We start from the raw sequence: 27,833 nt of genomic DNA on the forward strand, positions 1-27,833 counted from the left end.
CCCTAGAATTTTCCTTTTCCTATTTTACGTTTTCCAGTCGAATTTTCCTTCCTTTCACTGTACAGCAATTCATTTTTTCTTCACTTGTATCTGACATTCTTTAATTTCCTTGCTTTTCAATTTTTCTTTCCTTGGTTCCAGTACTTTATCTCACTATTATCTGTCATTATTTGATTTTCTTCTGTTTCTATTACTTCATTTAGCTCTGTCTGTTAATCTCGATCTCTGTCCTCCCTCTTTTATACTTACAATCCATCCATAAATATTTTTCACATTTTAAATCACATTTTTCTCATCATGCCCCAGTTTTCCACAAATATAACATTTTCATGTCTAACCTTCATTCTTCCTAGGTTGGTAGATGGACAACGCACATGGAACATTATGGTGTGTACATAACTTCTTTTCTTATTACATTCATTGATTAAATGATCATTTTTTCCATACTGAATATGCTACAAACCCTCTTTTCCCATCAACATTTATCAAACTTGGTATATGAATAATACTGACATTTTCCATTTGTAATATCGTATTGCATTCCTGTCTCCCAGTCCATAAACCTCTGTTGTCTTGTATTTTTACAATGTCCATCACTTCTTTACACACATTCTTTAAATACTCTCTTAATGTCTCTTTTTCACCTGTGCAAAACTGAATAAATGTTTTCTTTTTTGTTTCCCTATTAAATACTTGGAACACATAAATTCCATGGATTAATGTTCCTTTTTTATTTATATTCTTCCAAAAACTTTTGCAAAGATAGCCCTGATTCAAAACTAATGTCACAATAAGAGTCTTTATTAATATGTATAAAAGTGCTTACCTCTTTTGGTGAGATCCCCAAGGGAACCAATTTATTATCCCAAATGTCATACCTGTCCAGGCTTCTGTCTTTGCTGCTGATACGTACTGTTTTGTATTCCTTTGTGGCATTTTCTTATTTTCTCCCTCCTTCTCTTACTTTGCATACATCATTTTACTCAACACTGCTGCACCTTCTTCCTCCTGTGCTCTCTTCATAATGTCTGCCCTTGACACTGCTTCACCACTGTCTAGTTCACTTTACATAATTCTTGAAATACAACATCCCAGAACCCTTCTGACTGAAGGATTGTAATAATACATCCACCATGACTCTCACTTTCTTGATCTAGCAACCACCTCTGAAATATTTCTTCTTAATCTTGTGCAGATCCAGATGCCTTCACACTCTTATCAGTGATTCCCTCTCCTTCTGTATAACTGCTGGAAGGCTCGACTGTCTTCTGCTCTTCCAGCGCTTTTACTAATGACTCGACTGCTATTGAATCCATCTTTGGGCACATTTCCTTCGTCCTCGTGACTGCTTTCTAAATACAAAAATAAGTCTTATTTACGGTGTCCAAACACATAATCATTTCCTATATAGTCGTGCTAAATTTTCATCCTTATTAGACCCCCACTCCTTTTTCCATAACCACCGTCTGATTTTACTTAATATTTTTGCTAAAATCTATTTACCATTAAACATAAATTCATTTATTCTTTCATTCCATATAACAAAACTTTGTTCTTTTAGCATATTCTTTAGTTCTATTCTTATAATACCCATATTTAATCATGTCTGTGTTTATTTTATCCACTTCTTTTATAACTTCAAAAAAAAAATCATCTTTGCATAGTATTCCCCATAACTTTTTTTTATAACTTTACATTTCAAATACACATTCCATAGTTGTTTCTTCTTGACAATGTAAATATATTGGGTGGGAGGGTTGGCATGATGGTTAAGGTGTTTACCTTACAGACTCAAGGTGCAGGGTTTGATTCTCACAGGGGGTAATTAGCTAGGCTTAAAATGGTCCATAAGGACAGTTAGCCTAGTACTAATCTATATTCTATCACTTTTCTTTTTATATGGCATATTTCCTTTTGTGGGCAATTTATCTATTAACAGTCTCCACAAAAAATCTTGATATTCTACTTTCTGATTACACCATTTGCTTCTTATTTTTATAGCTTTATTTTCTCATCCGTTAGATTGTCTCATGGTTTTAGTGTGTTTTATCATTACATTATTGTACCATACTTTTCTTTTTCTATATTTTCAATTTTTATGTCCCACAAAAATATTTGTTTTTTTCCCATTGAATTCTACATACATCTTAATTTCCAAATGTTATACCTAACATGTAACTTTCATTCTGAGTAAAATATATACCCCTGATTTTTACTACACTACCTAAACCTTTACTTATCTCTTTATTTAAAGCTATCCCTATCATCTCTCAACACTTGTTTACTTCTTTTATCCAACATTTTTTTGCAATTATAATGTTATCTGTATATGTTAACATAAATGGAATTCTTAACCCTTCAGGTGTTATATACCCCACCTCCTCCTTTTTGTGATTTATTTAATTTACTGTCACATTCATGTCTATTACAAAGCGTGTACAACTCATTGCAAGTCCCTGTCTTACACTATTCTTCATATGTACCTCTTGGTTTAACCAGCCATTTACAAGTATTTTTACTTTATGCTGACAAACATAATTTCCTAACTTTCTCACTTATGTTATTACTCATAAAATGTTATTACTCATAAAATGGCATGTCCATTTGTGTCAAATCCCTTATTATGGTCTCCTATCATGATTTTTGCTTCTTCATTTCTGTTTCTAATATCCACAATTTCTCTGTCATTAATAATTCTTGACAATCCGTTCCTTTTATACTATATATGCCATCTTACATAATATTTCCCATTTTAGTTTCAAATCTCTCTTGTATTATTTTCATAAAGATCTTTTAATCAGTATTCAAATTCTACTGGTCTCCATTTTTTTTCAATTCTCTGTTATATTCCTTCTTCCATATGAATTTTAAGTATTCCACTACGTAGTTCTTTATACATTAAACCTTCATTTAGCCATTCATTCTTTCAAAATCTTGAAAACTGACATCAGATAATATATTTTTAATTAATTCCTTAAAAGTTGAGTTTGGATCAGACCCTCAGATTTGATTCGGCTCTCTATACAGTTTGTGGCCACTAGAAAACTCTCATGCCCCTCCTTTACCCATAATGCTCTTTCCCCTAACTGATCTATGTCACTAGATTGAGTTTTGTTTTCAGAAACTCAAAATTCATATTGGTGAGATGATGTGATTAAATTTCTGAAAACTCAACATTAAAACAAATTTATCTTTTTTCACATTTTTGCAGGAGGGCAAGACCTGTGCACCCACTGCAAATTAAATATACCAACTCTGAGATCGCACTACATTGGAAAAAAATGGTAAATTTCCAGATCCTTGCTGTACTGCAGTCTCCATTCGAAAGCTTTGAGTTTTCAGAAATTCAATCAGATCATCTCACCGATATGAATTTAGAACTTCTGAAAACTTGATCAACTAATATGGATCCCCCACTAACATACCCCAGGTCTCGTTTGCCACTTTTGCATATGGATGTAGTCTCTGTGAGCTCCAAGCTTAGTTTGTTCAATGATAGAGATAAGGGTTTGTTTTTTTTTTTTTTGGCTATTATGTTAATACTTTTCTTACTTTCTGTATAGCTTACTTTATTTACCTCCCTACCTACACGCTAGTGTAATTCTTTGATACCACTGTTGGTAAATCTTAATAGACCTTCAGGATGCATACTGTCACATAAAAATGAACAAGACTATCCAGAAGGTACTTCAACTTCTGGATGGGAGCTCATCATTACCAGTTCACAGCACTGCCCTTTGGCCTTAACACAGACCCAGGGTGTTCACCAACTCACTTGAGACTGCAGGGATTCAGACTGTTTCCGTACCTGGATGACTGGCTCATAATCGCTCTGACCAGGCATCTACTGATATTAGCTCAAGACCAGGTACACCAGACTTGCTCCCTTCTGGGGATTACCATTAATTTCAGTAAATCTCATTTAGAACGGCCTCAAGCATTGGAGTTCATAGGAGCATTTTTCAACACAGTATTTGTGACAGCTTCCCTTCCTTTCCCAAGAGTACAGACTATCAGATTCCAGGTCAGGAAGATAATTCAAAATTCCTTAATTTCAGCCCAAATTATTCTACAAGCCTTGATATCAATGTCTGTGGTAATAGTTTTCTTTATTTAACATTTGTTTACTGGGAAAGCCCAACTGGGATACAGCCCAATTTCAGTGGAGGCCCAGGGAGAGCCGCTTCAGATGCATGTCTTTTGGAATATGGGAGGAAACCAGGGAGGACATGAAGACTCTCCACAGAAGCCATTCCAGCCAAGAATCAAACCAGAGAACCTCTTGCTATTAGGCAACAGTGCTAACTGCTGCACCACTGTGCTACCGTATTTTTAGTTCCCCCAGCAGCAAGATATCATATAAGAATTCTTCAGTGAATGTTAACAACTCAGTTGCTTATTCTTTGACAGCATTTGTGCACTCGGATAAGAATTACCCAAGCATGCAAAAGATACCTCTAGTGGTGGTGGATCTGCTCATATCAGGCTCTACAAGTCCATTCCTTCATTCTTCCTAAACCCAAGGCCATAGTGACTACAGATGCTTTCCAAATTTGGTGAGGGGGCACTTCCTGGGAAAACATTGCAAGGTAACATGGTCCTCCAAAGGGGCCAACACTCATAGCAATATTATGGAAATGAGAGCAGTGCTCTTAGGGTTGCAGGATTTTCAACACACTCTCCCTTTCAGGAGAGTTACGATTCAGACAGTGTCAGTGGTTTGATACATCGACAAACAAAGGTGAACCAAATCTTACCCTTTGTGTCAAAAAGCTTTCAGAGTTTGGCTATTGGCAGTCTCATCCAACTGTTTTCTGATAGCAATATGCGTTCCAGGGAAATCCAATGTGATGACAAGTTGAGCAGATTCATTGTACTAACTCACACGTGATCTATCAACAAGAAAGTGACAGAAGTGATTTTTCACCATTGGGGCCATGCATGCTGCGATCTCTTTGCATTTACCCTAAACAGCAAATGCAGCAGGATCTTTGCCCTGATTACCTCACCAGGGGCATCACCAAGGGACACATTACTACACAATTAGCCTCCTCTGTGTGTGTCCCCCAACCCCCTTAATTCCCAAGTTTTTACAGAAAGCATTTCAGTTGAAGAACAAAGTCATCCTCATTGCCATTTACTGGCCTCAACAAATTTGGTTCCAGTTTCTTTGGCCTCATCTTCTCTGCTACTCTTGGATTCTGGATCCAATTCCAGACCTTCTGTGTTACCCAAAAGACATGATTCACCTGGATATCTCAAACCTAAAACTGACAACATGGATGTTCTTCGTGTTTCACTGTTGCAGTCATCACATTTGGATTATCTGCTTGCAGTAGCCCTCAGTCGGCCTGATTATCAAAGTCTTGGGTTCTGCATCGGTTGCCGTCTCATCTTCCATGATGTCAGGTAGTCAGGGGTATAAAACATGCAGCCAACACCATTACATCAGTCTTTCTTGCCGTGCGATGCCCGAAGCAGAATCAGTTCGCAAGTGCCGGTTGGCCAATTCCTGAAATTTTCATTTTCGAGTTTCAGAACTGAAGTCTTCAACTAAATCTAAGTACCCCATTGGGGAAACTTTTTCTTGCTCTAATCCGATGTCAGTAAAAGTCAATAATTGTATTTCTTGTGGAAAGCAAATATCTCATAAAGATTTTCATTCGTACTGTTCCTTGCCTAGGCCCTGACCATGACGTACGTCGCTGTCTGCTTTCTATTCGTCAGTATACTTGCGCTTCTAAATATTTTGTTACTAGGTTCAATTATCCCGATATGGCTTCAGTAAGCCACCCGACTACTGACATTCCAAAAAAATGCAAAGATAAAGACAGAGACAGGCCGCCTAGGTCCAAAGCTGCCGACGACTCTTCTCCTAAGCTAGTCGCCAGTTCGCCGGTACTCACTGATGTGTTTTTGCAACCCCTGATACCCACTACTTCAGATTTGCAGGCCTCTACTGAGACCCATTTGGAGTCCGGTATGCCTTGAGATGCTTTAACTGTGAAACCTGCAGATGTCTCTGCCTTGGATGGGTCAGGAGCCGCTGTGCATCACCGGCTTCTGAGGGTGTATTCAGGCCTACTGACTTGCATATTAAACCAACACCATCATCTTCTTCAAGGCCTAAAACTCGATCCATGCCTAGAAAACCGACACCCAGACCTCATGGTCAGGCCTCTATGCCTAAAAAACAAATAAGAATGGCTGAAGACGTTATTAATTTAATCAGTGGAAGCCAACCTTCCCCCTCTGAGACCTAGGACTGGATTTGCTTATGATTCTTCTGATCAGGATTCTGATATTTCTGTTTCCTCTGATGACCAGACTTTACCCTTATCTACCAATGAGGATTCTGATGCAGAGGACTATATTCCCTCTGCTTCCCCTCCAGAGGATTTCTCTTTTGATGAAACCTTGCATACTCTTAGGGAGCATTTCCGCTGGGAAAACCAGGATTACTCAGATTCTAAAAAGAGGCTTAGGGATTTCTTACTCCTGCCCCAACACAGGCCTTTAGCTATCCCCCCTGTACTGGACATTGTTGATGATGCCTTTTTGGAGTCTAGCTTGGCCCTTGACTCCTTACCTCCTGCTCACAGAAAACCAGATAGATATTACAGGGTTCCTGACTCTCACAAGTTCCTTTTTAAAAATCCTACTGCGGATCTTGAGACCACTTCACAGGGACCCAAGGGCATTAAGGCTACGACTGCAAAAAATCCTACCCCCTCTGATAAAGATTCCAGGGCACTGGATAGATGGGGTAAGAAGGTATACACTTCTGCAACCTTGGGCATTAGGGCCTTAAACTGCCAGTTTCATATGTTAAAATATCAGCAGCATATTATTGGATTGCTTAAGCAGAAAATTATGTTGATTCCTGACTGTGCTGAAAATAAGGATTTATAGGATTTAATGCATTCTGCTGAACAAGTTGGAAAACATACTTTGCAATGTGGTTTTGATTCACTAGAGGCATCTTGCAGGGCTGCTGTCACTGGGTCTGTACTTGGAAGGCATGCTTGGCTTAAGGAGCAATCTTTACCAGATCATGTTAAAGCTAAATTGCTGGATGCTCCCTTAAACCAGGACCGCCTGTTTGGCAACAAAGCAGAAGTAGTACTTAAAAAGATAGAGGAAAAAGCTAAATCTATGCAAACTTTTAAAGATTTACTGCAAGTAAAGCCTCCAAGATTTAGTAGGCATTGGCCCTCTAAGAATTGGTCATTTTCTGCGTCTTCCAGGCCTTCTCAGTCCAAACCCAGAACCAGCAGAACACTCAGGCTTCAGTCCCAAGGTTCGCACAGGACTAAACAGTGGGGGGCTCCCACTTCCAAAGCAGGAGTAGTAAGACTTCCCCCATGGTAAACTGTCTCAGTGACTTAACTTTGAAACTTCCAAGTCTTTCTCAACTGACTGCTCCTATAGGGGGAAAGATTGCTCTGCAGGCAAAAAACTGAGAACTCATTACCCAGGACAAATGGGTTTGAAATATAGTTTCCCAAGGATACAGATTCCACTTCCACACTTCACCAACCCGAACGGTTGGCCAGATCTACCCCTAAATCTGTGGGCAGAGGCTCAAAAGCAAGTTTTCTCTCTCAAGTATAAGGGCTATTCAAACTGTCCCAGAAGAGGAAAGGGGACAAGGTTTCTACTCAAGAATTTTCCTGGTGCCCAGAAAAGACAACTCCTGGCACTCTATCCTGGATCCTCTCTATCCTAAACACCTTTTTGGTGATGCCAAAATTCAAGATGCTAACTCTTCACCAGTTGCTTCCTATGCTAGGCAAGGATGCCTAGTTGGCAACACTGGATTTAAAGGAAGCCTACCTGCACATCCCAATCAGGGAATCTTGCAGAAAATACCTACACTTCAAAGCAGGCTTCATGCACTATCAGTTCTCTGCACTGCCCTTTGGCTTATCTACTGCACCCAGGGTATTCACAAAGTGCCTAGCTCCAGTCATTGCATTTTGCAGGCAAAGAAATATTCAAATATACCCATACCTGGATGATTGTCTAATTCAGGTAGAAAGCCAGGATTTACTATTGAATCATCTGGCATTTGTACAAAAAGTGCTAACTTCTCTGGGGTACACCATAAACAAAAATAAATCTCATCTGGTACCCTGTCAATAAATTGTATTCCTGGGAGCAAGCTTGAACACAACTTCCCAGATGGCTTTCCTCACGCCAGAGAAACAAGTTCATTTGACAGCTTGCTTCAAACTAATGGCCACAAAGACCCTGCTGTCTGCAAGACAAATGCTGCAAGCCTTGGAGTTCATGGCCTCTTGCATTCTCCTAATTCCATATGCAAGACTGCATATGAGGAAAGTACAATTGTATCTAAAAAGCCTATGGTGTCAACATTCTCAGGATCTAGAAGCAATGATTCCTGTCATACCTTACCTACAGTTGGAGTTCCTTTGGTGGGCAGAGACCTGCCACCAAAACAAGGGACTGCTTTTCACTCTACCCCCTGCTACCCAAACCCTAACAACAAATGCATTAGACTATGCATGGGGACCCACTTGGCAGGGAAGTGCATTCAGAGCAAATAGAACCCAAGTCAAATGCACCTGCATATCAATCAAAAAGAAATGTTAGCTGTACAGAATGCTCTGACAGCCATCAAGGACCACATTCTTCCAGGACAATTAATGGTAAAGACGGACAACACCACTGTTATGTGGTACATAAACAAGCAGGGGGGGAACCCACTCATACCCTCTCTAAAGACTAGCCATGGCTCTGTGGAACACAGTCTTGAGCTACCAAGTGCACCTACAGGCTCAATTCCTGCCAGGAAAGCTAAGTACACTGGCAGACGATCTAGGCAGAAATCTCATGGACCCACACGAGTGGAAATTGGAACCAAAGGCATTCAACATGTTGATAAATAAATGGGGGAGCCCAGAGATGGACCCGTTTGCCTCCACCCAGAACTACCAGTTGGACAAATTCTGCACAAGGACTCCCCACAAACAAGCTTGGAAAGTGGATGCCCTGTCCTTCTCCTGGAAAAATCTATCAGTTTATGCCTTTCCTCCTCTGCCTCTCCTCTCCAAGGTACTACTAAAGATCAAACCGGACAAACCAAGGACGATACTGATTGCACCTGACTGACCATGCCAACACTGGTACCCCCTCTTACGCAGTGTGTCATTGCTGGCACCTGCCTCTAACCCATACCCTGCTGTCCCAGCAGAAGGGCCAGATTCTGCACCCTCAACTTCAAACCCTGAACCCGGCAGCCTGGCTAATTACCTGATCTCTCCGTTACAATCCCTCAGTAAACAAGTGTTGGATGTCATTCTGGAGGCAAGGATGCCTAGTACTAGAAAATCTTATGCTGAAAAGTGGAAAATATTTTGTTCCTGGAACCAAACTCAGGGGATGGGCACAGCAGCACCCAATTTATCTCAGATTCTTCAGTACTTAACTGAGATGCTTCACAAGGGCCTTTCCTTTTCCTCCATCAAAATTCATGCCTCAGCCATTTCAGCTCATTACAACACAGAACCACTCCTCTTCTCTCATCCACTGCTCAAGCAGTTCCTCAGAGGGGCCAAAAAATTAAGACCACCCAGGAGAGCCCCTACTACAGCCTGGGACCTTAACTTTGTATTGGTAAAACTTACTCTACCTCCTTTTGAGCCAGCTGCAAATGCAGAGTTGAAATTCCTTTCTTGGAAAACAGCCTTCCTTTTAGCCATCACCTCAGCTAGAAGGTTGTCCGAATTACAGGCCCTTATGGCAGTGGAGCCTTCCATCATCTTTCATGCAGACAGGGTGTCCCTCAGGACCAATCCCTCATTCATACCCAAGGTAGTATCCAGTGTGGCTCTTAATCAGACCATGCATTTGCCAACCTTCTTTCCTAATCCAGAGAACAAAGGGTAACGGATACTGCACTCCTTAGATGTGCACAGACGACTTGGATTTTACTTGGACAGGACTAAACCTCTCAGGAAATCTGAACAGCTGCTGGTGGCATTTGCTGCAGAAGGGGAAGGACATTTCAAAGCAAACCATTTCTAAATGGATAGGCCATTGCATTCATTTCTGCTATATGCACCATGGAAAACCTATCCCACAGGGGATAAGACCACATTCAACCAGGGCTGCATCTTACCTCTACAGCCTTTCTCAGAAGTGCCCCTACCAGGGACATCCTAGAAGCTGCTACCTGGAGTTTTGTACATATTTTCACCAAGCCTTACCATTTGCCAATTTTCTCTAATTCTAGAGCTGGTTTTGCCACTGCAGTCTTACAGGGCCTTATAGCTGGCCCTAATGCTAAATAATTTCCTCCTCCCATCCTTAGCTTTAGGATTCTACCCAAATGTGATGACTGCAAGAGTGAAACACGAAGAACATAGTACAGTTGTGTACACTTACCATAAATGTAGATGTTCAAGTGTATTCACTGTTGCAGTTCTGGTTACCCTCCCTCCAGCCCCCTGACTTCTTTTGGCTATACCTCTTTTCCTTTTTTACTATGCTTAAAAGCTTTTTGGTGTATTTGCTTTTTTGTTGGAGGTATAACCTTGTATATATATTTAATTACTTCCCATGATGAGGGCACCTGACATCTGCGGCAAGAAAAACTGATGTAATGGCATCAGCTGCATGTTTTTATACCCCTGACTACCTGACATCATGGAAGATGAGACAGCAACCGACGCAGCACACAAGACTTTGATAATCAGGCTGACTGAAGGCTACTGCAAGCAGATAACCCAAATGTGAAGACTGCAACAATGAATACACTCGAACATCTTCATTTATGTTGTGTACACAACTGTACTTTTCTCCACTTTCATTGATAGCATACACACTGTTCTCCTGTCCATCATATACTTAGTCTTCCCACAAAGCTTCCTCAAGAAAACTTTACAGAAATAAATGGAAAAGATTTGTTTTTAGGGTGAAGTAGAAGCATACTGACCCTTTGTCAGCACCAGTGCACAGTGTCCTTGAATTTTTAGCAACAGTTTTCAGTGAAGGAGCCAGTTCCTCAACCATTAAAGTACAACTAACTGCCATCTCTAATATTAATATAGGGAGTGAAAACTCCTCCTTAGCTTCATCAAAATTTTGTAAGGCTTTTTTGAAAGGTTCCATTCTTTTGAGACCTCCTTATAAGGATCCAGCTCCACCATGGAACTTAAATTTCATATTACATGCCATAATTCTCTCCCTTTGAGCTAGCAGCAAAATGAGAACTAAAGGTTTTGACATGGAAAACTATATTTTTGGTAGCCATCACTTCTGCTAGAAAACTGTCATAATTTCTAGTATTATCCTCTAAACCTTCTTATTCAATATTTCATAGGGATAGGGTAGCTTGATGAACCAGTCCTTCCTTCCTAAGGTGGTGTAAGAATCCAACATCAACCAGTCCATTAACCTGCCAGTTTTCTTCCCAAATTTTACAAAGGCAAATTCATGTTACACTTACTGGATGTTCATAGGCAATTATGTTGAACAAAGAGCTTCAGAAAAACAGATAAATCGTCTCCTTTGCAGATCCCAAATTGTACAGGCCAGTTATGAATGTAACTTTCGCCAGATGGCTGGCTGACTCTACATCCTTTGCCTGTAACAAATTGGGCCTTTACTTACCAATACCTTTGAGAGCCCATTCAGCCAGGTCCATGGCAACATCATCAGTGTTTTTATCCAGAGCTTCTTTAAATGAGTAATTGTCCAGATTTATCCCTGCCTGGATGATTGCCTAATACAGGCCTCAGACCTGTCACATATTCTCAAAGACCTGACTTTTGCACAGAACCTCCATCCAAACGGATGGTTTTCATGGGGGCACTTCTGGACTCTTCCCGCCAGAAGGCCTTCCTCCCCCCAGAATTCCTCAGAGTTCTGGAATGCATGGTGTCTTGTATCTTCATGGTGCCACTAGCCACTCTATACATGAGAAAACTTCACTGGTATCTAAAGAATGCGTGGTGCCAGAGCACTCAACCCCTGGACACCAGCATACACCTGATATCTTGCCTCAAACAGGAGCTGACATGGTGGGTACAGCCCTGCATCCAGAAAAAGGGTTTGCCTTCAAATTCACCCCTCAGGGCCAGACCCTTACCACAGACACTTCAGACATAGGATGCCCACACCCAGCATTTCCAGATCCACAGGTAGTGGGATTCCCAGACCAAGAAGAGGTACATAAATTGGACAGAACTTATGGCAGTTCTAAAAGGCTTACTGGCATTCAAAGAGAAATGGATACCAGGGGTGCTGCTAGTATGGACAGACAACACCACAGTCATGTGGTACATACACAAGGAGGCAGACACTTCTACGCCCTGTGCCATCTAGATGTGCAAGTCTGGGAGATAGAAAACTCCATGAGACGTCACCTCCTATATTGCAATTTCTGCCAGGGGTACAAAACACCCTTGCAAAGAACTTGATGGACCTTCATGAGTGGCGCCTGCACCGAGATATTTTCCTCAGCATAACTCAGAAATGGGGTACCCCACAGATGACCCTGTTTGCCAGAGAGGACAATGCTCAACTGGAGAATTTCTGTGCCAGGACAAGAAAGGCATCAGCATAGAGAATGGTTGCCTTCTCCTTCCCATAGACTCACCTCTTCATTTACGCTTACCCACCCCTACCTCTTCTGCCTCAAGTCCTTCTAAAAATCAGAGAAGAGGGACAAAGAGCCATTCTTATAGCTCCAGACTGGCCCAGGCAACACTGGTTTCCTCTCCATCTCCACCTCACCAATCAGAAACCTTGGTAGTTACCACAGAGACAAAGTAAACATTGAATTCAACTGATGTCCTTCATGGATGCATCTGCAGTCATAACAACTGGGTTGTCCTGTCGTCAGGCAGCCCTTCAGTCGGCCGGATTCCAAAGTCTGGGTCCGGCTTCGGCTGATGTCGCACTTCACCCGACGTCATCTCTGCTGGTCTTCGGGTATAAAGGCATCAGCCGACGCCATTTTCCTCAGTCTTTCTTGCCGCGTGGCGCCCGAAGCAGAAGCTGTTCGCAAGTGCCGGTCGGTCAGATCCAGAGATTACTACTACCGAATACTACTTCAAGACTTCTAAAAGCTAAGTACCCGTTGGGGACTCTTTCTTGCCTCAGCCGATGTCAGAAAAAGTCAATAACTGTTTAACTTGTGGGAAACAAATACCTCATAAAGATTTCCACTCTTACTGTCTGCCTTGCTTAGGCCCAGACCACGACGTAGCAGCCTGTTCGGCCTGTGCTTCCTTCAACCGACGAACGCTAAGGCGTCGGTCGGAGTTTGCTGAACAGTTTTTCGGCTCAGACTTTGCGTACATTATGCCGTCGGATCCTCCGACTACCCAAATTATTAAAAACGCAGAAAAGACCGACACTCGCGGTCCGCGGTTTCGGCCGAAACCACGGTTAAGCAAGCCGCGAGTGTCTCGGTTTCGGCCGAAACCGAGAAAACTAGTCAATCTCCAGCCGAATCCATGGCTACTACTGAGGCTCCTGCTACCTTACCTGAATCGGCCTCAGAAAATTTGCCTACAACTGTGGTTTCTACTGATTTATCAGACACCATCCCTTTGGATGTCTCTACCCCAGCACGTGGTGCTGCTAGACCCCCTGCAGCCATGTCTATCAAGGCCTTTGCCAGGGCCAAAGCAGCCAAATCTGCTAAGTCAGTGCCTGTTAAACCTCCCTCACACAGGCCCACTTCTAGTTCACAAATGCTTACTCTGGCAGAAGATTTAATATCCTTAATTAGGGGATCCCAATCTCACCCAGACAGGGCCTCTCAGCCCCCAGAAAAGAGACCTAGGACAGAGCCCCCCGAGCCAGTGTCCTCTGATGATTCTGCGGATGACTCCGACATTACAGAACAGCCAGAGGATCCTTTTTCTACATATGAAGACTCCGATGCTGAAGAATCCATTCCAGCTGCCTCTCCACCAGAGGAATTTTCCTTTGGTGAAACCTTGCATGCCATGAGAGAACAATTCCAATGGCAGGGACAAGATTTCTCAGACTCAAGAAAAAGGCTTAGGACTTTTCTACACTTACCACAACATAGGCCCTTAGCTATACCTCCTGTTTTACCTGTTGTGGATGATGCATTTAATGATGTCTGCACTGCTCCTGATTCTTTACCTCCAGCCCCTGCCAAACCTGATAGATATTACAGGGTACCTGACACTCATCACCACCTATACAAGGCCCCACTGGCAGACCCCGAAACTATTTCCCAGGGGCCTAAGGCAGTAACCTCGACCACAGCAAAAAACCCTATTCCTTCAGAAAGGGAATCCAGGTCCTTAGACAGATGGGGAAAAAGTTTACACCTCTGCTACTCTCTCAGCTAGAGCTTTAAACTGTCAATTTCACATGATCCAATACCAAGAGTTTATGCTTGACCAGTTAACTAAAAAAGTATCCTCTGATGAATCTTTAGACAAGAAATATGTATTAGAAATGGTGAATAACATACAACAGGTTAGTAACCATTCCTTAAAATGTGGCTATGATGCACTGGAGGCTTCATTTAGATCAGCCATGACTGGCACAGTGATAAGAAGATGTGCATGGTTGAAAGAACAGGTCTTACCGGATCATGTTAAAGCAAAGCTATTAGATGCTCCTATGGATAAGGCCAGTTTATTTGGTACACCTGCCCAGCAGGTAATGAAGAAAATGGAAGAAAAGGCAAAATCTGTACAAACAGTTAAAGATTTCTTACAGGTTCAGCCCCCAAGGTTTAGCAGGAACTGGCCTGCCAAAAATTGGTCCTTTCCCGACTCCACAAGATCCCAAAGGGGCAGAAATAGACGCTCCAGAGGCAGAAATCAATCCAGAGGAGGTGCCTACAGAGGACAACAGTGGCAAGGTAATAACAGAGGCACAGACACAACCACTACCACTGCAAGAGGACAATCACAGTGACTTGGCTCTAACTCCGCCTACCAGGGAGCAAATAGCAGCACCATTAGGCGGAAAGTTAGCCTTATTTTCGAAAAATTGGCACTATATCACAAAAGACAAGTGGATTTTGCAAACCATAGACCAAGGCTACCGGTTCCACTTCCACACCTTACCAGTAAAACGAGGAATGCCAAACCTGCCTCCAAATCAAAAAATAGAAGCTCAACAGCAGATAACAAAATTAACAAAGATGAGAGCTGTGGAAAGAGTACCAATAACAGAACAAGGCAAAGGATTCTACTCCAGACTCTTCCTAGTACCAAGAAAAGAGAAAAGTTGGAGACCTATTCTCGACCTGTCCATCTTAAACACATATATCATTGTCCCAAAATTCAAAATGCTGACCCTACAGCAACTTCTTCCCATGTTGGGCAAGGAGTGTTGGCTGGTAACTCTAGATCTCAAGGAGGCATACCTGCACGTCCCCATTCGACCCAATTGCAGAAGATACCTCAGATTTCTTGCAGGATCAGAGCATTATCAATTCTCAGCATTGCCCTTTGGCTTATCTACTGCGCCCAGAGTATTCACAAAATGCCTGGCATCAGTAATCGCTCACTGCAGACTACAGGGAATCCAAATTTATCCATACCTGGACGACTGCCTGCTACAAGCGGACAACAAAAGCAAGCTGACAACAGATTTACAAAGGGTCATTTACTTGCTACAAGCCCTGGGATACACAGTCAATTTACAAAAGTCAAGGCTGATACCATCCCAAACAAGAACATTCTTGGGCGCGGAATTGGACACAGTAAAACAAATGGCATTCCTAACTGCAGAAAAACAAAAAGAACTCCCTCTTTACTTCTTGGCATTAACAAGACAGAACAAACTAACAGCAAGAAAAGTTCTGCAGGCCTTGGGCTTCATGGCATCATGCATAATCTTGGTCCCACATGCCAGACTGCATATGAGAAAACTGCAGTGGTACCTAAAGAATTTATGGTCTCAACACAGGCACAGCCTAGAAGCAGAAATACCATTAATCCCATGCCTAAAGCAGGAGTTCCTCTGGTGGGCCCAAGCATGCCAGTCAAACCCAGGCCTACCCTTCCACAACTTTCGAACAAGCCAAACCATCACAACAGACGCCTCAGACCTAGGATGGGGGGCGCACATGCTGGACAAATGCGTACAAGGATTGTGGACTCAGGACCAGCTGCACCTGCACATAAACCAAAAAGAAATGCTGGCAGTAAAACTGGCAATCCAAAAATTCAGACCATTCCTCAAAGAAGGCCATTTGATGATAAGGACAGACAACACCACAGTCATGTGGTACATCAACAAACAGGGAGGCACTCACTCATACCCCCTATGCAGAATGACTTTGGACCTTTGGAATCTGGCTCTCGGCTACAACATCCAGTTGCAGGCAATATTTGTACCGGAAAAGAGAACACCCTAGCAGACATGTTAAGCAGAACCACCTCGGATGCTCACGAATGGATGCTACACCCAGACATCTTCAAGACCATCACAAAGAAATGGGAATGCCACAAATAGATCTATTCGCTTCCCCTCTCAATCACCAGCTCAAAAAATTCTGCACAAGGACATTCCACCCACTTGCATGGAAGGTGGATTCTCTCTCCTTCAGCTGGAAAGGTCTGACAGCATATGCATTTCCACCTCTTCCCCTGATACACAAGGTATTACTGAAAATCAAAGAGGAACGTCCAAGGATAATCCTGATAGCTCCGAACTGGCCAAGACAACACTGGTACCCATTGCTGAGGAGCATGTCTCAGGAGAAAATGTGGTCAATACCCCTGATGCCTTTGATGTTAACTCAGAACAACTACAGCATCATGCATCCAAATCTAAAAACGTTGCAACTGACTGCCTGGAACATCACATAGCAGCAACTAATCCAGATCTTTCCCAAAGGGTTAAAGACATTATCCTTGAAGCCCGCAGACCTTCACCAAGAAGGAACTATGCAGGAAAATGGAAAAGGTTTGTCATTTGGAGTGCTGAAAGAGGAAAAGATGTGTCGAATATAGATATTGCAAACATTCTGGAGTATTTGGCAGAGCTTTTACATACAGGCCTGTCCTATTCCTCCATCAAGATACATGCATCAGCTATTTCAGCAGAATACAGCTTTGATCCACCTGTCTTTTCACATCCTCTACTCAGGCAGTTCCTCAGAGGGATCAAGAATGTAAAACCTCCAAGGAAACCACCATTACCAACATGGGACTTGAACTTTTTGCTAGAAAAGTTGACACTCCCTCCATTCGAACCAGCAGCAACAGCAGATCTACAGCACCTATCATGGAAAACTGCCTTCCTACTGGCAATTACCTCAGCAAGGAGGGTTTCGGAACTACAGGCCTTAATGGCAGTACAACCCTTCCTAATCTTCCATAAAGATAGGGTGTCCATGAGAACTAATCCTACATTTATGCCTAGGGTGGTATCCAGAGTGTCTTTAAACCAGGCAATCCACCTACCTACCTTCTTCCCCAATCCACAAAACAGAGGGGAAAGAATGCTGCATACCTTGGACGTACATAGACAGCTACGCTACTACCTGGACAGAACCAAAAGTAACAGAAAAACTGACCAGCTTTGTGTAGCCTATGCAACAGGGAGGGAAGGAAAAGCAATTTCCAAACAGACAATCTCCAAATGGATAGGAAATTGCATAAGATTTTGTTACTCCTTCCATGGAAAACCAATTCCGCAGAACATAAGGCCTCATTCTACAAGGGCTACAGCCACTACCACAGCTTTCTTACGAGGAGTGGCAACCAAGGACATTATTGAGGCGGCTACTTGGACCTCCGTGCATACATTTGCCAAGCATTATAATTTACCTCTATATTCTAGATCCCGAGCAGGGTTTGCCACTGCTGTACTGCAAGGGATCCTAACCACACCATAATTTTACCTTCCTCCTCCCCTAGTTGGCTATGGTATTCTACCCAGTTGTTATGACTGCAGATGCATCCATGAAGGACATAGTACAGTTTTGTACCTACCATAAATGTAGATGTCTGAACTGGATAGCATCTGCAGTCAGGATTACCCTCCCTCCTTCCCCTCTGTGGTACTCCTAGGGTATTTACCCTCCTAATAGCTAGCTGGGAGGGAGTCTCTTATGTTGTAGTTGTTTGTATATATGTACATATATGCTTATTTTTTGTGTTTGCCTTCTATGTTTTTGGAAACATTGGCATTTATCCAAAATTTAGCCTTCCAAGAGGGCAACTGGCATCTGGGGCAAGAAACACTGAGGAAAATGGCGTCGGCTGATGCCTTTATACCTGAAGACCAGCAGAGATGACGTCGGGTGAAGTGCGACATCAGCCGAAGCCGGACCCAGACTTTGGAATCCGGCCGACCGAAGGGCTGCCTGACGACAGGACAACCCAGTTGTTATGACTGCAGATGCTATCCAGTTCAGACATCTACATTTATGGTAGGTACAAAACTGTACTTTGTGCTATCTTCCCTGTAACAACGTTGCACACAGAGGAAATGCAGTGCAGTCTCCGATAAGCAAACTTTTATTACTGTTACAACTTGATGGTATAAATATTTATTTATAAATAAAAATGTCCAGACACTTAAAAGAATGAATAAAGCACAAATGAGTTAAGCGCTTTCACCTACTAAATGTAGGCTTCTTCAGAACTGTGCTCTTTCATTACTATTGTGTTTAAATAACTTATTTGGCGCCATTTTCTATGTGCAGCCCTTAAAGTTATACTGCTCTGTTTAATAAAAACAATAAATGAAAACAGTAGTTTCAATAAATAACCTAAGTCGTCATTATAAAATATATTCCATTAATCATGCTGAAACAATATAGTAAAATGAATATGTAAAATATACTAAAAAATTCAGTAATACTCTAAAAACATTCTCTGAAGAATTATTTATGTGTAATCCCATGTTACTGCATCAGCGCTAACCCATCACCTTATGGGTATGTCCAACAATACTATTCCTTACTTTTTCTATGTTAATATGACTTCTGTACATTTTCCCGACTATAACATCTCCACTGATATTGGTGATATACTTCAATCAGTTTCTTGATGCTCTTTTAACAAGTATAGGTTTTAAAGATATATTATCATTCAACCCCGGTGTGGTTGATGCATCCGTGTATAGTTGCCACCACACCTCTTTGTAACTTAATGTGTCCTTTCTACTACCTCCCCTAGGGTTGTGTTTGATTTGTTCCAATATTGCAAATTTGAATTTATGTTCTTCCCCAAACTTCTCTATGTGTCTGTATAAGGCATTGTTACTGTCTTTCTTCCTTGTACTATACAAGTGGTCATAAATTCTCTTTTTGAAAGCTCTCTCAGTTTTTCCTATGTAGTATCCATTACATGTTCCACATTTAGCCATGCATATCACAAAACTAGTATTACAATTCCCCATTTTGAACTTAATTTTGGTTTTATTAATGTTTTCCAGTATTATCTCACAATCCTCCATAATGACCCCACACTGATTACAATTGCTGCATTTAGTTGTTGCTCTTACAGAAGTGTCACTAATTCTGCTCTGATTCCCTGTTGTTCCTTTCTCCAATAACCTATTTAAATTGTATCCCATTTTGTATACAAATAGTGTTTTTTCTCCTACACATTTAACCAAATTCTTGTCCACTATAAATATCTTCCAAAATGTTTCCATAATCTTCTTGATTTGGTGTACATAAGGAGTATATTCCAAAACGCATGCAGGTTGATATCTCTCTATACTCTTAGATGAATCTATCTCTCTGTGTAATCAACTGGTTTGTTTTGAACTTCCTAAGAGTGGCACATACTTTTTACCCCATTGCTGGATGACATATTAACATCCCTTATCATCTTTTTGTCATATTTCCTTTCCTCAAATAATTCTGTTACATAATCCATTTCCTTTAACATTTCCTCTTGTCTTGAAGTCATCCGGGCAACCCTTATGCATTGTCCTTTATATATATTGTATAATAGTGTTTTGGGGTGATTGCTTGTATATTGTAAATAATCGTTGGAAAAAGTATTTTTCCGAAATATAACTGACTTAAATCCTTTGTTGTCATGTGATATAAATGTGTCTAAATAAGCTATACCATTGATACTGAGTGTGTAAACCTTAAAAATTCACTACTTGTATTTATAAATGTAATAAATTTGTTCAATTCATCCATACCACCTTTCCACAAGATGTATATGTCATCTAAAAATCTGGTGTAATGTATCACATGTTTAAACAAGATGTTGGGGGAACAAAACAGTCTCTTCCCAATCTAACAACTAAATTTGCATGTATTGGTGCACTAGCCGAGCCCATTGCTACACCCCTACTCTGTCGATAATATTCGCCTTCATAATATATATAATTGTGTTCCAGAACTAATGACATACAATCCATTGTCAAACATATTTTGTCCCAATCAATATTTGTGTGTTTCATTATACTGTTACAAAACATTTCTAATCCCAATTGTTTGGGGATGCAGGAAAATAAATCAATAACATCAATAGTAACATAAATAAGATCACTGCATTCCACTTGGATAGGGAAGTTACTTAGAAAATCCCATGAGTCTTTTATCAAATGTGGGATATGATTGTATATATCTTTTAGCCAAGTGTCTATGGCTACACCCAGGGGGAATGTTTTAGCCTGACTGCCAGAAACTATAGGTCGAAAAGAGGGGTCACTTATACTTTTATGTACTTTGGGTATCCCAACTAATGTAGCTAAAACTGGATACTGTACCTTAATAAAGTTGTAAACTTCAGTGTTTATTCGATTGTGTATCCAAAACTCTTCTATGTAAGAATCTATTCTATGATATGCTATACTGATTTCGTTTAGTGATACCGTTTGATAATTCCCTGATTGTGTCAATAATGTAAACAACTTGTTAAAATATTCCATCTTATTATACAATACCACTCCTCCCCCTTTATCCGGTTTCATAATACGTGAGGTGTGGTGGCAACTATACACGGATGCATCAACCACACCGGGGTTGAATGATAATATATCTTTAAAACCTATACTTGTTAAAAGAGCATCAAGAAACTGATTGAAGTATATCACCAATATCAGTGGAGATGTTATAGTCGGGAAAATGTACAGAAGTCATATTAACATAGAAAAAGTAAGGAATAGTATTGTTGGACATACCCATAAGGTGAAGGGTTAGCGCTGATGCAGTAACATGGGATTACACATAAATAATTCTTCAGAGAATGTTTTTAGAGTATTACTGAAGGTTTTTAGTATATTTTACATATTCATTCATTTTACTATATTGTTTCAGCATGATTAATGGAATATATTTTATAATGATTTAGGTTATTTATTGAAACTACTGTTTTCATTTATTGTTTTTATTAAACACAGCAGTATAACTTTAAGGGCTGCACATAGAAAATGGTACCAAATAAGTTATTTAAACGCAATAGTAATGAAAGAGCACAGTTCTGAAGAAGCCTACGTTTAGTAGGTGAAAGCGCTTAACTCATTTGTGCTTTATTCATTCTTTTAAATGTCTGGACATTTTTATTTATAAATAAATATTTATACCATCAAGTTGTAACAGTAATAAAAGTTTGCTTATCGGAGACTGCACTGCATTTCCTCTGTGTGCAACGTTGTTACAGGGAAGATAGCGCAGTAGTTACCACAGAGGGTAGACCTCACCCAAGACAAAGGAAGGATAGTGCACCCCAACCTACAGACTCTGAACCTCTCAGCCTGGATTATCCCTCAGCACCTAACTGCTACACCAACCTAAGTCAACAGGTGCAAAACATTCTGAAGGAATCCAGAAGGCCTAGCACAAGAAAATCTTATGCAGCCAAATGGAAAAGATTCTCTACTTGGTGCCAGAGGCACCACCTTGAGCCGACCTCATCTACCATTTCAGCTATCCTGGAGTACCTAGCCAGCCTAATAGATAAAGGCCTTTCCTCCTACTCCATAAAATCCATGCCCAGCCATCTCTGCTCACATTCCTGTTCTCCCCCCAATCTTCTCACACCCTCTCTTGAAACGATTCCTTAGGGGAATCATTCACATTAGGCCCCCAGGAGGAAACCCACACCTCTAGGGACCTCAACTGTGTGCTAAAAAAAATGACTTTGCCTCTCTTTGAACCTGCAGCTCATGCCTCTTTAAAATTCCTTACTTGGAAGACTGCTCTTCTTTTAGGCACTACTTCTGCTAGAAAGGTCTCAGAGCTACAGGCCCTAATGGCAGTAGAGCCTTTCATTATCTTCTATAAAGACAGGGTTCCCTCAGGACTAACCCTTCTTTTATGCTTAAGGTGGTTACTGATGTGTCTTTGAATCAAGCCATCCATCTGCCTATCTTCTTTCCCATCCTCAGAATAAGGGAGAGAGAGAGTACTGCCCTCCCTGAATGTGCACAGAGTGTTGTGCTTCTACCTAGACAGGGCAAAGTCATTTAGAAAATCAGATCAACTGTTCATAACCTTTGCCCCTGGATCTGAAGGAAAACTAGCTTCTAAACATACCATTTCCAAGTGGATTTCTCACTGCATCTCTTTCTGCTGCAGCCATCATGACAAAATAAATGGATTTGTTTAGATCTTACTCTACCAGGGCCACAGCTACTTCTACAGCCTTCCTTAAGGGGGTACCCACTAAAGACATTCTGGAAGCAGCCACTTGGTCTTCTGTGCATACCTTCACAAAGCACTACCACCTACCAGCTTTCTCTAAATCCAGAGCAAGATTTACTTCTGCAGTCCTGAAGGGGATCCTCTCCTATACTGGATCTCCATCCACCCTCAGTTAAGCTTTGGGAATCTTCCCAGCTATCAGGACTGTAACGGTGAAACACAAAGAACATAGTACAGTTGTGTTCACTTACCATAAATGTAGATGATTGAGTGTATTCACTGTTGCAGTCTTCTTTCCCTTCCTCTTATCCCCTTGGCCTACTAGGTAGGCCTTGACTTACCAAATTTGATGACCTTGGGCAATTGCCCAGGCTTCCCTGGGTTAGGTACCCTCTTTCTTTATTCTCCTTTACTTGACTCCAGGGTCCTCCTTCATGGGGCCAAGAAAATACTGAAGTGATGATGCAGGCTGGCTCCCTTTATACCAGAGTGTACTGATGTCAGTTGAGGCATCCACCAGCCTGGGAGGCGAAATAAGTTTCTCTGGTAGTCTGGCTGGTCAAGGGCTTTCATGGCAGGAAATCCCAGCTGTCAGGACTTCAGCAGTGAATACACTCGAACATCTACATTTATGGTAAGTATCCACACCACACCACACATGTACATTCATAGCAGTGGCCAATTTAAAGTGTCCAGTCCACCTACTGCATGTCTTTGGAATGTAGCAGGAAACCAGATCACCAGGAGGAAATGCACGCTAACACAGGGAGGACATGCAAACTCCATACAGAAGGTTCCCCAGCTGAGAATCAAACCAGAGAACCTGTTGCTGTGAGGTAACAACACTATTCACTGTGCCACTGTATTTCCCAAACTTTCAAATATAGCATGTGCACTTTTAAATGTGTTGCTGATGAGGTTATGTTCAACAGACAAGCTTGGGGCAGTTTTCTTCAGATGAGTGTATTTTTCATATCAGGAAATCCCTTTGCAGTATATGGCTAGGGGCATTTAATAAAGAAACAACCCACCACACAGTTATTCTTTTAACATTAGTAATTTGTTTAAACACGTATTAAATTTAAAAAGCCAGCCAGACAGCCAACAGAGAAGGCTAAAAGAATGGATGAAATTGTGGGAAATCCACACTAATTCTATAAGGCTTAAATGTTATTCAGTCTTACATGAGAAGTGCTAAAACTTAATCTGAGTAGAACATCATTATTCTCTTTGTTTTGCATCATCTGTCACTTTGTTTTTTAAACTTGTGTGTTCGTCATATTCATCACTGATGCATAGCCATAGCTGTATGAGTTGCATCCTGCAAACCTCCAAAGCTTCAGGGCACTTTCTACAAACTCAAATTGTTAGCTCAAGCTGAGCTTCCTGAAATCATAGGTTTGAGCACCAAACTCTTCAGAGCTTTGCTGATGCGAAAGAGAGAGCTCCTCTGCAGGCTTTAGAGGATTAATGGTTGGCTTGTGCTGCTCACTTGCTGGGCATAAAAGATGTTCATCATGTTGATTACTGCTGCAGTAGTCAGCTGTATGGGTTATATACCTGCCAATGATATAACACACAGTCAGCTTCCAAGGCTTCAGGGCACATTCCATATGTCCTGTCAGGCAACTTGAGCTGAGGTGACTAAAAGACAAGTTTAGGTTTAAAGCCCTTCAGAGCTTTACTGCCGCCAAACAGTACACTCCTCTGAGGCTTTTGAGATAGACAGTTGGCTTGTGCTTTCCTTTGCTGGGAGGATAAGTTCCCCATGGGGGTAAAAAAACATCCATTTTCTTAATTTTGTTGACATTTCATTACTTTCCTCTTTAGGAAAGTTATATTAAATCTTGGTAGTGTTGGGTTTTAACAGACTGTCTTGAGACTGCAATGTACTTTTAAACAACACACACTCTTTTTTTCTCTTAGTTTAAAAAAAAGTGTAAAGTAACTGAAAAAAATACTGTAGAGAAATTTTGCTTTTGCAGGGCTAGCATAGTGTTTCAGAGTGCATTTTACTGTGTTTTTTTTTTCTGTCATAGGTAGCTAGCTGCCTTTGCAGGCCATTTTAAGCCTAGACAATTTCCCTTTTTGTGCTCAAAGTAATGTCCCATCCCATGATCAATAATTGTATATTACCCCTAATGAGAATGACAGGGGTCATACCATAGATAATTTGTTGAGAATCTTGCAGCTCCTAAATGATTTATTCCATGCATCTCTTCATTTGTAGTACTGTCAAAAAAAGTAACTTTTGTGGACTGATGGTGGTTACCAGCATTTGCTGTTTGTCTTCCCCATGAAATAAGCAACATTTTTCGCTTGATCGTGGAACATACTACTAGTGCCATGGTCAGTCCTCCTTCCAGCCACAAAAAGAAAAAGTTAAGCAAACAAGTCTTTGCCGCCACGGCAGTCTAAATTCACATCATCCGCAGGTGAGTGACTGTGCTGTGGCCATTTGTTGTACCTTAGGCCACTCACCTTTTACCCTGGATGAATCCCCTCAGTCACCGTTGGAGAACCACACTTGTCAGTCCTGATAGAGGAGTAGGGAAGGTTTCCCTTATGTCAGAATGCTGTGGCCATCCCTGGGGAAGCAGCTGCTGCCATTAGTAATACAGATGGACACACATTTCCTGTCAAAAAGAAACCAAAAATTGGGGATTCAAGATGGTGGAAGTCTGGTGAACATCCTCTTCTGTTAACTCCTTCCCTCTCAATCTGAATCTACCAGAATCACCTTACCAAATTTAGTAAAAAAAAAAAAAACTCTTTAACAGTTCAAAAACTAACTTGCTGTCAACATATCAGTATCCAGCAACAGTAAATTAAAACATTTTTTCTATATAAAGTCTTGGTAATTTGCTGAAAGAGTAGAACCTGCAACTCCATGTGCAAGACGTACAAGAGGTCTATAACATCTAACAGAATGTCAAAAGAATCTGAATCTATGGATTTGCAAACAACTAAAACCAAACTATCTTCTCCAGATAAAAAAGCAACTGTTAAAAGACTGAGAACGTCAAAACAGCAGGAAACTCAAAAACAACCTGTTAAATCCAAAACAGAACAAACTTATGGACAAACAAAACGCAGTTCTCCAGTCATTACAAATGACTATCCATGGCTTCTCGGAACAGTTAATGAGCTTCGGTTCCAAAATAGAGCATATCGCTTTACGTATGGAAGAAACAGAAATAGATCCTTGTGTAATGAACAAAAAAATAAACAATGTCAGGAAACCCTGGAGGAAAAAGATAAAGCCATCAAGGAATTATAAGAAAAAATAACAGACTTAGAAGCAAGAAGTTGTAGAAACAAATTTTTAATCAGAGATATTCCAGAAAAATATGAGCAAGCCCAACTAATAAACACAATACATCAAATCATAGGTACCTTGTTAGAAAATGAAGCTTCTGCAATGTCCATGATTATAGAAAGAGCACACTGAGCTCTGCGTAAATCGTAATCCACAGACAAACCCCGCCAAGTGTATGTAAAATATTGAACTTTCAAGATATTCAAAAAATACTCAAGCAAAACAGAAAAAATATATCTTATGGAATGGACATAAAATTTAATTTGTCCAAGACCTGCCATCAACTCACCTTTTTGCACATACCTGATTGAAAAAGGATAAGATTTCAAATGAAATACCCATCACGCTTATTTCAAACGCAAAGACCATAAATACCTTGCATCCTCAGTCAAGGAAGCAAAGCGAGCGTTCTTTCAAGCTTTCAGTGCAACTCCAGATCTGGGACGCTGATCTTCATATGAACATTCTCAAATATTTCTTGCATTGGAGCAGTCCTTGATAGTTATAAAGATATCAATAAATGAAATACCTTTCTCCATTTCAGAATTCTTTTTACAGGAAGTTCTTCAATGACCTAAAGAGGTGGACTAGAATTTCCACTCATGAGCCAATCAATGCTCTGTACTATATTCAGTCCCTACAAGTAGATTTACGATTGAGTGGATTCAGGAAATAAGCCTCTGATGGTCCTAAGGTGTCCATTAAACCACAAAGAAATCTTGTGAGGTCTTCTATGAGGTGTATGGCTTTTCAAATATGCAAGTACTTTTAAAGGCTAAAAACTGAGAACGGCACTAAAAGTCAGTTTAGATATGACTGTTTAACATTCATATGTGCCGTGCAAATGTGTTTATATTCTGAACACTTGCATTGGCTTTCTGCTTGATCTTATGTGACAGACGTCTTTTTCTTCCTGTAATTTAAGATGTCTGCACACGTATCTCTCAATGGTCGGAGGGTAGAATTGAAAAAGTTACAGAAACAAATTTGAGATAAGGGTCAAGATGAAGAAAATCTCTGTAATTTCTACTTTTTCATTTAGTCTGCAATTTGTTGTGCATTCAATACATTCCTTATTGTTTATCTGTTTGTCTAAACATTCTACTAGCTATATGAAACATATAAATGTAGTTAACCAAATTGGGGAGATGGTCATTCTCAAACACTTCCAGCTGTGACCGAGACCAGAAGTGCAAGGCTTAAGTACACAGTATCTGTGTCTTATTTACATTTGCTTATAAACTGGCATGTTCTTTTCACATCAACAAAAGGAGAATATGCAACATCCCTTAGAGAAAAGAAATGAGGACAAAACCTGGGAAATATGAGGCAGAAATATTAGCAATGAGCTAATATGATTTCAACATGAATGAAAATGCTAAAATTAACTTTAAGATATTTTGATGTTAAACCTTGAAATATGAAAATAAGTACTTCAATTAGAACAATACTGCAGTTCTAACTCTCTGAATATGTTTACTGAAATAATAACCATTGTATAAACAAGGGTCAATTTTTTTTTACTACAAGAACAGTAGAATAAAGATGTTGAAGCATCTGTTCAAATAAGGGAAAATATAAATGACCTTTGTTTAATGGTGAGCTACTATAAGGACCAGCCATTCCTTAAATAAGATATAACTTTATTCAAGTATAGCAAACTTTAAGGTATGGTTAAACTTGTTATTTACAAGATATATTGAATATTGCTTGAAGATCGTTTTAAGTGAAGTTATTTCTATCCTGTATACATAAATGCCAGAGTATTTTGTCTTTACTGTATAGATTAAATACAGTTTCAACTATTTTTTCTAAAAGAATGATGGGGTAAGCTTTTCTACCCCTTAATTACTGAATCATTTTATGTACTCTTTTATATTGTAAACAGGTGCAAATAACATAACAAAATGATGATTCCTT

The sequence above is a fragment of the Protopterus annectens genome, chromosome 6.part0, assembly GCF_019279795.1.
Source record: "Protopterus annectens isolate FY-2018-M chromosome 6.part0, PAN1.0, whole genome shotgun sequence".
Lineage (NCBI taxonomy): Eukaryota > Metazoa > Chordata > Ceratodontiformes > Protopteridae > Protopterus > Protopterus annectens.